This window comes from Lygodium microphyllum, chromosome 23 (assembly GCF_053477565.2).
Source record: "Lygodium microphyllum isolate KBCC chromosome 23, Lygodium_microphyllum_v1.1.10, whole genome shotgun sequence".
In the NCBI taxonomy this organism is placed as follows: domain Eukaryota; kingdom Viridiplantae; phylum Streptophyta; class Polypodiopsida; order Schizaeales; family Lygodiaceae; genus Lygodium; species Lygodium microphyllum.
Genome location: NC_141157.1, coordinates 101,114,264 through 101,130,357, shown reverse-complemented (window position 1 = coordinate 101,130,357; position 16,094 = coordinate 101,114,264). Strand labels below are relative to the sequence as shown.

The 16,094-nt window shown below is 44.2% G+C and overlaps 1 protein-coding gene and 1 pseudogene across 3 annotated transcripts in view; both read right to left on the bottom strand.

Annotated features, from left to right (window-relative positions):
* Window positions 1-16,094, bottom strand: part of LOC148016532 (uncharacterized) — a 105,896-nt gene that overhangs the window by 59,798 nt on the left and 30,004 nt on the right. The gene's annotated exons all lie outside the window — the stretch shown is intronic.
* LOC148016533 (uncharacterized) lies at window positions 8,726-11,408 on the bottom strand (annotated as a pseudogene).

Sequence of the window (16,094 nt, the reverse complement as noted above, 5' to 3'; positions counted from 1 at the left end):
GACCTTTTCATGGTGATGTGCCAGAGGATATGTCTGCTGAAATTCAGCTTGAGGTTGAGAAACTGGATGAGATTTTGGTACTTGAGCAGATTTTGGCACGTAAGGAAAGAAAGGTCAAAGATAAAGTTTCCAAGAGATACTTGGTGAAATTTCAAAATTATTCACCAACGGATGTCAAATGGATGGAGGAGAATGACTTGGCAGACCATCCTCAGTTGTTGCAACTTTACCTTGATACTTTCCAGTTAGAGCCGACTTTAGTTCAGACTCAATTAGGTTCAACAGAGCAGAGGTCCAAAGTATTACCTGATGCTTGTGAGGGAACTAGCACCTCCGCTCCTTAGTAATGGACAGCTCTAGAAGTAGTGGATCTCGAATGTATTCAGCATACATTCAGGGTACTATAGCTGAACAGTATGTTTGCCAAGGGATCACTATCCAATGTGCTAGTCACTATGTTTGGTATGCAAATCGGTACGGTTTTCACTGCAGCTCTGAAACTATACATTTGCATCCGTTATGCTCGATGTGTAATCAGTTATGCTTGGTATGGCATTGGTTATGCTTGGTGTAGCATCAGTTAATGATTATCGAATGTTGGTTTTCAGCATATGATCATTAATATTTAGTGGTATTCAACTCAGTTTTTTATCAGCTTGAGAACCGTTTATGGTCACTTTTTGGATCAGTTTTTGCATTGATTGCTGGTCAGTTTTTGCAATGAGTTTGTGATCAATTCTCAAATCAACAAGTGATCAGTTTATGATAAGATTATGCTCAGTTTTCAATGGTCTCAATCTAGTTCCATGGACAACAGCACATGTTATGATGCCATTGATGTTTTAGCCATGGTTTATCCTTGGTTATGGTATGCTATGGTTTGGTTTTGCCAGATGAGTTGAGCTCATGAGAAATGGACATGTCACATGATAATCTAGCAAAGTTTTTGAGATTCTTTGTGAGTCTTATGTTATGTTATATTGGCTGGTAAATTTCAGCATATGTTGGGCATATGGGATAGTTGAACAACGGTGCACAATGTTGTATTGACTAGGATGCCCTATGGAAATTCTAGTGTAGTACTTTGCTTTTGATACATTTGGTAGTGCAATCAAGGACAATTGCAAGGATTTCAAGGGGAAGGGCTGTTATGAGGACATGTATTTTTGAAACCTCACTTAACATTTGGATTAATTTTTAATTGCATGGTTAAGTAAATGTTGCGCATGTGAGGTATAATTGGGGTTAGAGTAAATTTACGAGCCCGAGACCTGAGGAAATCACGGGATGTCAAGGGCAAAAGTTGCTATAAGTTATGCCACATAGGTACGTGGTGGTATTTGGTGCCGATTGTTGGCCTAGCTCATTTATTTGGCCATAAGTGTCAGTTATTGGTGACACTAGAGAAGTAGCGTTTAATGGTACCTAACGCCAATCTGATGGTCAAAGATGACGCAAAGAAACTCGAAAATTGAAGTTTCCTAGCCAATTTAATTATTGGCCAATCAGATTATTTTTCAAGGCACCGAAATAATTATTAGATTAATTTTCAACATTTAAAGACTGAAAAGTAATATTTAATTATGGATAATGCTGGAAAAACCATTTGGGAAGGCTGCCACTTGTCAAAAATGCCTATGCAAGACTAAAAAACGTCTTTAGAGGCTGGAGAGAGGCAATTTTAGTGTATTCAGCTTGTAAGAGAGAGAGAGAGAGAATATGCTGCTGGTCTAATTTGCAGCATCTGGAGGACCTTCTAAGGCAACCAAGGGCAGGAGAAGACCAATCAACAACAGGTGACAACATCTACAGGCTATTGAGACAAGGCAACAGCAATAAATGACTGATTTTCTTCAGCTCTGCGCGAAGAAAGTCTGAATTTTCTCTCTCCGCATCATTCTCTCTCATCTCTTAATCTTTCTATAGCCTTGCTCAAAAGATTACAGCATTGAGATCACTAGGGGCTGAGAAATCTCAGATTTCTCTGCTATAAATCCTAATTTGCAACAAAAATTAGGGTTTAGCAACAGCCTCGAGAAGCGTGCCAAAAATTGGAAGCTCCAAGACTTGGATTCAAAAGGACTGAATGTGAATTTCAGCTAAATTCAGATGGAGGACTAGCCAACCATTGAATTTGGGGCATTTCCATCATCTATGAAGTGGGTGTAGGCCAATTAAGTGCCCGAATCAAGGGGCAAAATAGATTGCAGACTTGCTGGTCACTTTGGACAGCAAGGCGAGTTTGGATTGCGAAGGGAATCGGGAGAATCCCATTGTAAATCAACTTCTTCTTCAATAAAGCTAAAGAAATACCGAAAGGAGCACCAATTTTGGGGCCAATTGGGTGTGCATTCTCCAAGATCAATTAGGTAAATTTGTATTTTCAGATTTGGATTAATTATTTGCTGCTCCAATTAAGTTGTAATCAATGATTTACCACCCATCCATGGAAGGAAGGCTGGTTACATGTGCAATGCATTAGAAGACTTGTTTGCTGAATTATTTTGCCTGTTGAGTTTTTCCATCAACAAAGAACTCTTCACATCAGAATATAACAGCTGAGCATTTGAGTTACTCAAAGCTGTCCTGAAAGTATCTCAACTTTCAGCTAAAGTGCATAGCAAGAAAGTAGACTTGAACTCATCGTCAATATGGAAATCCAACGCAATCAGCTGATTGAAAATTGAGTTGAACTCATTCAAATGTACCGACATGGCTGTACCTTCTTTCATGCGAAAGTCCATTAAGTTTTTCAGTCGATAAACCTTGTTGGCTGCACTTTTCTGAGCATACAATTCTTCAAGCCTTTGCCACATTGCATATGCTGAATTCAACTTCTCAATGTTAAAGAGCAAGTTGTCTAACACTGAGAGCTCAATGGTAGAGCGGGCAAGTTCATCCAAGTCATCCCATTCGTCTTGTTCCATGTCTGTTGGTTTTATTCCCTTTGTTTTGATGGGCTTCACGTGTTTCCTCTGCACCAAGACATTGTAGCACTATTTTTGCCATAGTGCAAAATTATGTGCACCCTCAAGCTTCTTGATGTGCAAAAGATTGCTGCTATCACTGTTTCAAGCCATAATTTGCGGCACTGAATTGACTTAAAAGTCACCAAATGCAAGCCCAAAATGTCACACAAGTGACCACAATACACTGCAAGTACCAACCAGCAATGAAAATTCCGAGATTGCAGAAATTTCAGATCTGCAAATAGATTTTCAGAATTAGAGAGTGTCTGTTGCTGCACTCCTCAAGCAATTACTAACACATTTAGAGACCAAGGCACCAATTACATGTGAAATCCCCAAAATTTCACTGCAATTTCTGCTCCAAAAGCATTCTCGGGCAGAAATTGACAATTTTTATCAAAAGCCCCAAATTTTCAGAAGAAAATCCGTCCAAATTGCATCAATCCATGTACCCAAGTGCATATACCAAACAGTTGTTGCACAAATTGAAGGGATTTTGCAAAAGCCCCAATTTTCTTGAGTCTACAGTGCACAAATTTCAATGAAATTGAAGAAATTCCACCAAAATGTGAAAAGCCCCAAAATTTCTCGGCCAATTTTGAGTCAGATTGTCTTGTCCTGCATTGAAGTCCCCACGGAAAAAGCCCCAATTTTCTTGGTCAAAATTTCACGGTGTGCTTGTGCACGACAAGGGGCGAATGAAAAATGGCAAAAATTAAAGAAAATTGAGGAAGAGGAAAGCAAGCCTCTCTTGGCATTGACCTATCTCCCACTAGTCAAACCTACTTCCATGTCGCCCACCTTGCACTGCCTGATCAACCGACCAGGTCCGACTCCTGCACTGCCTATGCCCGACGAACCTGCTGCCTGCGACATGCCCAACGAACCTGCGCTACATGTCTCTGCCCGACGAACCTGCATTGTGTGTCTACTTGTGACCTACCACCTATGCCCAACCACACTTTGTTTCCCACCGGTCCTACACGTTGCGTGTCTACTCGTCAACTACTCACCTATCTACTCCCACAACCCGTCACCTGCTCGCCTACACCCTACTCTGATACCAATTTGATAGCCTAGCTAGGATCGAAACTAAGTGCTATGCAGACAGAGTGCAGAAAGAAGAGTAGAAAAAAGTGAGCAACAGGAGTGAAAAGACGACACAATCAGTATTTGGTACAATGACAGGTGTACCACTTTAGGTTTAGATAATATATAAAGTACAAGAGTGTAAGGGTGCGTTCACAGCCGAACACCATAAAAGGAACAGTGAGCCTTTATTTCCAACACTCTAAATAAGTAACTTCAAGTTCTAGTTCTAGTTCTTGCCTAGTCATGGTATCGAGTCTTGTCTTGTCTTCCATTATACTCCTGTTGTCTTGTCACCTTGTAATCTCGCAATACGAGATCTTGTATAGTATTGTCTTGTATCTTGTTTATCCCCGTCGAGGGAGATCTTGTAATTCTGATATCTTGTATCCATACCTATAGTCCTGGATTGTGGGATCCTTCATATCCTATAGAGTCCTGTTCTCTATACCTATGGTCTCAGATTGTGGGATTTTCCGTACCTTGTTAAGTTATCATTGTACCTTGTGCCCCTATGTGGAATTATCTTGTAATCAGATTTCTTGTAACAAATCTTGCATCTAGTCTAGTCTCTCGAGAATAGACTATGCTCCCATAACAATTTGGCAAGACTACTTGCTAGCCTTACTAAGCACCATGGAGGTGACCCTTGAAAGAATCATGGCCTCCCTTCAAATCCTCCAACAACAAATTCAAGACTTGAATGAACGACAAGCGCAACTTCAAATAGAACACCTTATGCATCTAGGCCCTGCGCTTTAAGAGATGCAAGACCAAATCCGAGACTTGCAGAACAACAAAGGAAGTGATCAGATGATTCCGTGTGTCTATCAACCCCCAACAAGAGAACCCAAGATCAGCATGCCAAAGAAGTTCAATGGTGACCATTTGAAGTTTAGGGGATTCCTGCAACAAGTAAAGCTCTATATCCGCATGCAACTAGATAGGTATCTAGATGATGCTTCCAAGGTGGGATTCATTGGGACTTTGCTTTGTGGTCAAGCTTTATCATGGTTTGCCCCAATCGTGGAAAAGAATATGTCAATACTTCATAACTATGAGGCATTCTATGAGGCATTTCTTTGCGAGCTCACTTCCACATTTGGAGATGCAAACACTAGTCGAGTAGCAGAAACAAAACTTTGGAAGCTATGACAAGGTAACTGCCCTACCTCTTCTTATGCATCTGAATTAGACAACTAATCTATGACCTCACTTGGCATGAGGAGTATTTTATTAGCAAATTCAAATGGGATCTTCGAATGACATCAAGGACCTCATGCTTGCTATACCTGAGGCAAAAGCACTCAACGATTATATCATGCAAGCCATCCAATGTGATAATACATTGTTCGAGAGGAAGCCAGAAAAGCAAGAAAAATTAAGGCCTCGCCAAAGGAAACCAGCCCCAATCAGAGACCCAATCAAAGAAGAAACCAAGCCCGAACCGATGCAAATAGATACAAATTCCAGCCCTTGATCCCACAAGAAAAGCAAAGACAAAGAGAGAATCATCTATGCCTATATTGTGGAAACCCTGGACACGTCACCCTAAAAACAATTGCTACAACCATCCTCGAGCAAGAAACTGAGGATGTCCGGTTGTAAATGAGACCGTACAACTGAACCTTGATATAAGAAAGGTCTCTTGATTCCAGCCACACCCATGGAAACTTTCCTTATCACAGTCCAAATGATCCTGCCAAGAAAGAACCTTTCCCTCAAAGCCCTAGTCGACTCCAAGGCCTCCCCATGTTTCATTGATGATGGCTTTGTGAATAGATATTAGATTTCTATACTCCAAAAGACCAATCCTATAACAGTTAAAGTCGTGGATGGAAGACCTCTAGCATCTAAAGATATTACCAAGGACACCCGACCACTCATGGTAACTCTTGGCAATCATAAACCTTGTGTATGCTTTAATGTCATATCCAATCCCACAAATCTAATCATCCTCGGGATGCCTTGGCTAAAGAAACACAACCCAGAAATTGATTGGGTTAAGCAAAAGATTACACGTCGTGAAAATCAAGGAAAGTCGATATATCTAGGAGCCAAAGCCTTTATGCACACAACAAGCAAGAATCGACCTACATGATATATCATATACTAGCTCAAGAATCTAGTAAGGATGAGTCAGTCAAGCTACCAAGCTAGTATCAAGAATTCCAAGATGTCTTTGAAAAAAAGAATGCAGATCTCTTGCCCAAACACAGAGCATATGATTGTGCAATAGAACTCCATAAGAGGACTTGACCAACTTTTGGACCCATCTACAAGCTATCCCCTGATGAACTATCTGAACTACACAAGAACATTAATGAGAACTTAGCCAAGGGGTTCATTAGGCACTCGAAGTCTCTTGCTAGAGCCTCAATTCTGTTTGTGAAAAAGAAAGATGGGTCACTTCGAATGTGTGTGGATTATCGAGGACTCAACAAGAAGAGATTGATCTATGAGGGGCTTACAATCTCGTACGGATCAAAGGAGACAAATGGAAGACAACCTTCCGCACAAGGTATGGTGTAACCGGTCTATGACTCACATAAAGCGGTAGTCCCTTCAATTAATATCTGTTCCTTTCATATACACACACAAACAAAGACCTGACTCCCTCGCTCAACACCAGATTGGCCCCGAAGACCGACGCCCCTCTCAGTAATTCTTTATCAATTAAAAGATGGAAGGTTACAAAAAAAATGAAATGTTCCAAAGTACAAAGCCAATGAACTGTTGGCTCTCATCTTTTCTGAGTAAATTTCAGCTGCATAAGGACAATCCAGCATATCCAGAACAACATCCCTTTCTGAGTAAATTTCAACAGCATAATGACAATACAACATATCCAGAACAACATTCCAAGTAGGAAAACACTTTCTATGAGCATAACTCAATAATTCAATTGCAGAATTGCAATCTGCAAAACTCTGTATTTACTGTTTTTCACCTCTTTCTTGACATGTTCTCAGCCTTATTCCATTCCAAATCTGTTCCATACCAGTTGGACTACAAATCCTTTGACCTTGGCATCATTCCAGCAATAAAACAGCACTAAATCAGAGCTGAAAACCCAGTTCCCGTGTGGCATGGTCATCACTTTCTTTAGTTCTTGCATTGGAGAAGCAATCAGCTGCTCCTGAACTAGAACAGTGAGGCTCTTGCCTCAACACAAGAGCAAAGAAAACACAGAAATTCGATGGAATCAGCACATCATGCAAAGCATTTCCTCTCGGAATAGAGAGAGAGTTGACCAAAGGGAGCAAGCTCTACCTCCGTACATGAGTCAGAGATGAAGAAGTACTCTCCATAGCTCATGTACTTGCAGTAATCTGCCCTCAACCCCTGAAAACTTCACTCTCAGATCTGCCCCTCCTGCCTATTACGTTTTTTTTTTTAAATGCTCTCTCTCTCTTTTGGGAAATTGTGCCCAAATTGTGACACATGGCATACATGTAACAATTTTCCCGTTTAAACCTTCCGGTCTAAAATTCTCCATGATCGGTACAAAATTTGACCTCAGCACAGACAAAGAATTAATCCTTGTGCAAAAATGAAGATACGCGAACAGATTCTAGGATCCAAAAATAGTAACTTCCTAAATTTTAGGGATGGTGACCCCTGCATTCCTCAAGTTGTTCTAAGCAACTTTTATCATTGCAACCACATCAAAAAGTGTAATGTGGCTCAGTTACGGTGACTTTTATTCCATGAGCATTCTCACATGTGCATCTTCTGTCTTAGCCAGGCTCATTGTCCTGCACCATCTCCAGTGGCTAAGCACACAATCCCAAACCACTGGCATTCTATTCTTCAGCGCCCATTAAATCCGATCCCAAGGCTCAAACAAACCATTAGTCCAATTTGTCCCAATGGCTGCCTCTTCTGGCCATGCAAAGATCTCGGTTTAATCCAAGAGAACTTTGGGGGTAAAAAGCAACAGTAACTAAAGAAAAGAAAAATAAAATATTTATATAAGTAAATAAGGAATGCCATTCGGTCTCACCAATGCTCCTACAGTGTTTCAACATATGATGAATGGTATCTTCCAAGAGCATCTAGATGATTTTGTAGTTATATACTTCAAGGTGGTTCCATACATACCTTTGTAAAAAAATAATAAACAAGAGGATATTTTAGGGTGTTTCCCACTGTACATTAAGCATAAAGATATATACATTCCCTACTTAGTACTTATGACCATGTCACATCACAATTGAAACCTTTAAGCATTAAACATTTAACACGTGGATAACACTGAATAGTGAAAACTAAAATTTGAGACTATCAAACTAACATTGAGGAAGTCTACATGATAAAGAGCCAAAACATAACACAGTACACTGCATCAAACAACGTACAATTGCTAACAAGGAAGTTAGGAACAATCCACCAAGGTGACAAATGTCAAGTCAAGATGGCTCCTAATAGAGCATACATATGTCATAAATAAAAACACCCAACTAAAATATATGAAAATTCAAAATTTTTAGATCTGACTGTAGTCACTAGTGCCCACAGTCCACTGCTTAGGCTCTAGCAAAACTCATGATCAAAAGAGGACGATAATGAGGTTGAAGAGAGCATGTCTCCATCCGCCACGACATTGCCATCGTCGTCAAACTCTGGCTCTACCATCACAAGGCCTGTAGCCTGGACTGCATCACCTAGATCCTCCTCCTCCTCGGTGTGAATGAGACGAACTGCCTCATTCGCACGTCGCTGAGAAGTCCGAATGGGTAGCTTCCCTCTGCGAATGCCTTTCCGTCGAGCACTCTCTGGATTTGCAGCTTGCTCACGTAGTGGAATGCTATAAGCACGTGCGCGTGACCTCGTCACACGCCTATCCACCTCCTCCATCTCTCTATGAAGTATACGCAAAATCTCCTCCTGCTCGTCCCTAATATGCTGGTCCTCATCTGTGATCGGATGATTCGGATCAACCACCAGCTTTATACTTGAGGGATCAGCCTGTTCAAGATGGCAACATAGCATACATTTGTTAACATTGAACAATAATGTAAATTTTAAATACTAATATAGAGATATAATATTTCAAACATGTAAATAGCTACTAGTTCGAACCTGCTTGGGTGTCCCCAAGGCATGGTAGGCGCACACAAGCCTCATATTGGCCCTGCAATACACTAACTTCTCCAATTGAGAAGTGCTAAGGCAATTCCGGATCTTTGTATGAATCAAAGAATAAGCACTCCAATTGCGCTCACAAGCACCCGCTGAGCAATCCTGCATTTGCAGGTGTCATTGGCTTGATAATTACCATTGCTACACTTAAGAGAGTGAAAGAGAGAGAGAGAGAGAGAGCACAGAGAGTGAGTTACCTGTGACAGGATACGTAGAGCCAAATTAGTCAGACGTGGAAGACCTTACCGACCATAACTCTGCCACCATGTGAGAGGAAGACTAGTAGCCTCCGAACACAATGCCACCGCCCGTGAAAATGATGGTCCCAAGTTATTCATGAAGTTGCACATCTCTGCATCTATTTGAAGCTGCTCCTCCTCATCAAAGATACGTGCGATGAACTTGTCTTTCAGTTTCATGAGATGCTGCTCATGGAACAAGCCTGGGGTCTTGTAGAAAGGATGGAGTAAAGCAGCCATCCCATGAATGGGACGACTCATAAACTTCCACCGACTCTCTACAAGAGTCAAGATATCATCTTGACTGCAAAAATCAGCAACATCAAAGTTTAGACACATTGCAAGGCCAATGCATGTGCTGTACTATATAGCCTATGCATTAAAATTTAATAATAAGTAAATAGCATATGCAAGCAGCTATAAAGAAGTACAAGAACAAAATCTAGTACTTACCGCTGCTGGGACAAGGCTTGGCATGCTGTGATATGGCTCTTCATCTGCATGAAGAGGTGATAAACCAGACCCAATGTGGAGCCCTCCATGTCCATGACTCATAGCATCACATACATGGGTTGCAAAGCCACTGCCAAATCCTACACCTCTGTCCAAAAAAACTCATCTAGGATACGCCTTTGAATGGCTTTGGTCGCCTCTTTTTGTGCATGAGACATATCCCTCCACTTTGGGTCCACAACTATCTGCAAAAGTGGATCCCTAAGCTTGAAGAGCCTTTGCAACACCAAAAACATGTATGCAAATCTGGTCTTGGAGGGCCGCACAATATCTAGATTACTATGGCTACGAAAGATGGCTAAAGCCTGATGCTTCTTTCAAAAGAATGTGGTCATCCTAGTAGTATCTGAAACTGTGGGCTGCACCTGCACCCAAGGTAGTTTGCCTATATCCTCCATAAGCAAGTCTAGACAATGGGCTGCACGTGGAGTCCACACAATGTGTGGAAACTCCACCTTCACCATTTTTCCCATTGCCTTGCAGTTAGATGCATTGTCTGTAACAACTTGGACCACATTCTCTTTACCAATCTCCATGATCACTGTACGAATATGCCCATAGATAAACTCACCTGTAATCTTCTCTCCTACCTTCCCTGCATCTACAGCGCACAAGAAGTAAGTACCAAGACAAGAGGAGACAAGTATATTTATGATGTGCCGCCTGCGTATATCACTCCATCCATCAGAGATGATGGTGCATCCAAACTGCTGCCAGCCAGCTTTCATTGGGACCAATGCCTTATCTATTAAGGCCTTTTGCTCGTCAAGTGCAGCGGTGCACATTTTTTTGTAATCCAGCCCACACCATGAATCTGTAGTACTAGCACCCACTTGGGCAATGGCCCTAACCATCCTCTTCCACTGCTCAGTCCTTAAGACATCGAAACTGATGTTGCACTCAATGAGAGTGCGAGCAATCTCCATCTTAGCACCTTCTGACGCTCTCTCGCCCAAGACTGAGAATGCACACGTGAAGGCAAGGTGGTTTGCCTAGGCACATGCACATCATTAGAACCTTCCTCCTCCTCCTCCTCCTGCATGACACGAGCCCTCTTCCTACTAGCAGATGGCTGCTCTGAGGCAACGGGCTGAGACACAAAACTCTCCTCCACCTGTATAGGAGGATCACCAAACTCCCCAATAAAAGCATCGTGCAAGGCGTCTTATGTTTTCTGGGATCCTTGGCCTTTTGCTGCTGCCCCCATTACTGGGAAGTTCTCAGCAATCAACTTCTCTCGGACAGCTTTTGGCACCTTCTTGCACGAGCTACAGTTGTTTGTGCAATTGATGCCCGTCAAATGCTTCACCACACGCGTAACTGTACTGGTCAATGTGAAATTGCAGAATTTGCATGACCACCTGCGACTACCTGAACTAGCTTGCCCGGGAGTGTTGACGATATGGAGTATATTGGTATACTACTTCCAATTGGGATTGATTGGTTTCGGCATGATGGCTCCTGGAGCAAGATAAGAGAGAAAAACATCAGTAAATATGTGTGCGCGTGTACACAAGAATCAACGCGAGCGAGCGTGCGCGTGCACGTGCGAGAGAGAGAGAGAGAGAGAAAGAGAGAAGAGAGGCAACTAGAGAGAGGAAGAGGTGAGAGAGAGAGAGGCGGAGAGAGAGAGAGAGAGAGAGAGACCGGACCTGCGCGTCGCTGCCGCCGCCAGCCATCATCTGGACCTGCGCGTCTCTGCTGTCGCCTGGACCTGCGCACGCCCTCCTGGAACGGACCTGCGACTCATTGCGTTAGCCACGTTACTTCACGCCGCGTTGCTTGTGCCGTTACTTCGCGCCACATTGCAGACGCTCACCAGATTTGTCCACCCTGCTGGCCTGCGGTCCTTCTGATCGTGCTCCTCCTGATCTGCACAGGCGCTGCGAACCCTAATCTCGCCTGTTTTTACAACGACAGAAAGCGTCATGTTATGGCCAGGGCGTGTCTGCGTCTCTGCAAAGGTTAGAGTGCTCATTGCCTAGAGAGAGAGAGAGAGAGAAAGAGAGAGAGAGAGAGAGAGAGACTCATCCTGCGCGCCCTCTGCCCCACCACTCAGGCGGCTGCACTGCAGAATTCACCTCTTCTAGGTTTCTGGCATAACAGAAAGAATTCTGTGATACAGTAGAGGGTCGTCCTCCGCCGTGTGAGAAACCAGCTTACAGGGGTGCAGATTTCTAACTCAGCCGACAGCGATCTGCACTGTGCGTCAGTCCTCCTTCGAGATCAGATCGTGCTACACGATGGCTGGTTTGGATTTGGATTTCATAGACCAAACAGTGGCAGCACTTGGCCCGGATTCTGATGCTGAGGAACCTGAGGATATGGTTCCGTGCACCGAAGAGATGCCCCCGGGTCCTAACATCCAGCCTGCGGGTAAACGTACCAAGCATACCTCGGAAGAGATAGGTGTTCATCAAGATCGTTCCTATGCGCAGGTTGCTTCGGATTCTGTGGACTCTCAGGATGTTGACTGGGAGCATTTGCTGGAATTTGCCAACACTTTGCTTGGCGACTATGTTCAACATAACCAGGAAGTCTTTTCTGACTCTGCACCTGACGATGTTCTGGAAGCCACCGTGGACCCAAAAACTGTCCTACGCTCCTTTTCGGTGTTTTATGATCGCGCTGTGATACTCTTCTTCACTGGTCGAATCCCGCTGCTTTCCCGTATTCGCCAATGGCTGCAGAGTCTGCTACAAGGGGAATGTGTTGAAGAGATTTTTGTTGGGTCCCGAGGTTTTTTTGAGGTCCTGTTGAAATCTGAGACGCACCGTGCTGCTCTCCTGTCTAAACTGCCTTTGTTTTTTTATCGCCGGTTGGTTCATGTGGTTCCATGGCGCCCGATGGCAGATTTTCAGCGCCTGCTGCAACGTGAATGCCCTGTGTGGGTAGAAGTGGAAAATTGTCCGGCTGTTTATTGGCCACTATTGAAGGATGCTATGGCCGCTGTGGGCACGGTTCTGGTCCCTCCCAATCTCAGGGCTGTGAATCGCAACCGCTTGTGTATGTTATGGGACACTGCAAGGAAAAGGCCTGCCTGGTTACGCCTCAATTGCTCCGGCATGCATCCGTTTCACTTTCGTTTGAAATGGGGCAATTTTGCAGGACATTGCTTTTCCTGTGGACAGTTAGGGCATTTTATGGCCGAATGCCCGGAGCAGCAACACACTTCAGATGTTGGCCATGTTGCGCTGCCCATGGAAGATATGGTGTGTGATACTCCGTCGCTGGATACTATCCACCCGCCCCAAGTTCTAGCCAAAGGTAAACAACAGGTTTCGGGTCTGGATTCCCGTGCCACTGATTGGGTTGAAGTACGTGCAAAAAAAGGCAACAAGGTTGTTGCTGGCATGGAGGATACTGTGCCTACTACCTCACAAGATTCCATGCGTACATATATGCGCAGGAAGGAAATGTTGTCTTCCGAGCGCTCTGCTCCTGCTATGGTTTCCTCTGCCCCCCGTCCTCAGCCCGCCAGGAAAATGTATTCGGATCGTCCAAAGGGTCCACCTGCTAAGTTGGCTTTTGATACCAGAGGCAACGTCATTACCCCGTGGGACCGTCGTTATCCCCGTTCCAACCCCAAGCCAGCAGATATGCCATCTACTTCCAAATCTGGTCCTCAGAACTCTTTTGCGGTGTTGGCGGATTTCTTGGACGAGGGAGTCCTGGACATTCTCGCCGACAAAGTCAAATCGAGGCAAGCTGTGCCTCGTACCTGATTTTGTTTTGAATACACATGAAAATAGCCACGTGGAATGTGCGAGGAATTTGTTCTCGACACAAGCAACATGCCATGTGGACTGCATTGTATGAGAATCAGTGGGATGTCCTGTGCGCTGTTGAGCACAAGAGTCATGGTGAAGCCGGAAAAGTTGTGGATTGCCATGGCTTTCGTTTGTTCTATGCAGGAACACAGGCCATGCATTATTCGGGTGTGCTCATGATTGTACATGACAAATATCAGCCTGTTCTTATTAAAAATGATGTTCATGGCCGCTTTTTGGTGATCGAAATTTTATTCGAAGGGGAAATCTTATGGTTACTTGGCCTCTATGCTCCGAATGATTCGTTATCTCGCCAGGAGCTTTGGCAGACTTTGCAGACCTCCTTGTCACTTGGCAGACGGGGCTTCTTCATGGGGGATTTCAATATGTGTGTTGATTCTTCCCAGTCCACATCGGAGCATTCGGTAATGGATGCGCCGGAAAGTCGTATGTGGCATGAGTTGGCTCTTGCTGTTCTTAAGCAAGATCTCTGGTCCTGGCTACACCCGTCTTTTACAGGGTTTACTTTCCATTCTGCCCAGTATGCAACAACATGGTCGCGGTTGGACCGTATATATATCATGCAGAATGATGATTTTCTTCCTGAGATGCTCGAAATAAAAGTGTTGCAGCAATATGCCTTGTCGGACCATTTCCCTCTGCAGCTCGAGTTGCTTGCACAACCCATTGCACCTTTCAAGCAATTTCTGGAGAGACTCCCTTTGCGTTTCAACTCGTCTTACTTGAAGCATGCAATCTTTCAGGGCTATATGCCGCAATTGATTGACAGATTCTTCTTGGACTTTTCCTCTCAGGGCACTGCGTCATTTGAAAGATTGCTCTCTAATGTGCAGCGGGTTGCTCGGCAGTATGGGATCTATCATGCCTCTCTTTGTCGGCGGCGTCGACAGGCAGCGGAGGACCTGCTGGTTTTGGTTCGTTCTCTGCTGGTGGACACTCCGGATGATGCATTTCTGCTCGCACTGGCCATGCGGGTGGCTGATCTTATTAAAGAATTCCAGTTGAAATCATATCAGCAGGCCAAATTGCAACATCTGACAGAGACTTTGCAAGATAGTGCATGTCAGACCCATAAGTTCTTTCGAGCTCTCCACGCCTCTCCTGCTCGAGAGAATATGACCAGACTCGAGGATGCAGAAGGCCACCTTATCCTGGATCCACAGACTATTGTGCATATGTGCAGGAATTATTTCCGCGACCTTCTCGGTTCCACTTCTCCACCTTCAGCCCAAATTACTCAGGCCCGTTCGGTTTTTTATGACCTGGTCCACAATCAGCTTCCGCAGGACATGCAAGCTACTATGGAGTCAGATATTTGTGAGGCAGAGGTTATGGACGTCTTGTTACACTTGCCCAAGGATAAAAGTCCGGGTTGGGATGGTCTCACCAATGAGTTCTTTGAAGCTTTTGCTACCCAACTGGCGAAACCATTGCAGCTTTGTTTCAGCAGGTGTGGGAAACGGGGATCATGCCTTCCTCATGGAGAGAAGGACTTATTAAACTGCTTCCAAAAGTTCCTTCGCCATCTAAGTTGACACAGTGGCGTCCAATTTCTTTGATGGGTTCAATGTACAAAATCTTTTCCAAAGTAATGGCGAATCGGCTCCATAAGCATCTCCCTCCCCTTGTGCACCCTCTCCAGTATGGTTTCATTAAGGGCCGAAATATTCTGCACAATGTATTGAATGCTCAACTGGCAATTGATTATGCAAGGCATTCTAATCAGGAGGTAGTACTGATTCAACTGGACCTGGAAAAGGGTTTTGACTATCTGGACTAGTCTTTCGTTGCTGAACTTATGTCTGCTATGGGCTTTGGTCCTCGGATGTCTCGTCTAATCTACACCATTAGCGCTGCGGCGTCTTCGCGAGTCATGCTGAACGGAGGTGTTACTGAGCCATTTGTCCTTGCCCGTTCTGTCAGACAGGGGTGCCCTTTGAGCCCTCTATTCTTTGCCCTTGCGACACATCCAGTTCTTTCCATGTTATCTCATATGGCAGCCTCTTCTCAGTTGGCCGGACTGTCGCTTCCTACAGGACAGCACTTCATTAGCCAATCCCTGGCGGATGATACCTTTATGATTTTGCGTGCGGACAAGGATAACCTTCGAAAAGCATTGGATGTTTGGGGTCTCTTTGGTCAAGCGTCCGGCCTTCGTATCAATGCGCTCAAATCAGCCATTCTAAGCTGCACGGAGTCGGATTTGCAGTCCTTGGACTGGCAGGGTCTGGTTGTTCCTCGTGACTCCATTGTCAGGCATCTTGGGTACCCTTTGGGTGTTGATGTTCCCCCAAAACAGCTTCTGCAGTGGATTTCTCAGAAAATGGTGGCTAAGTTTATGTATTGGA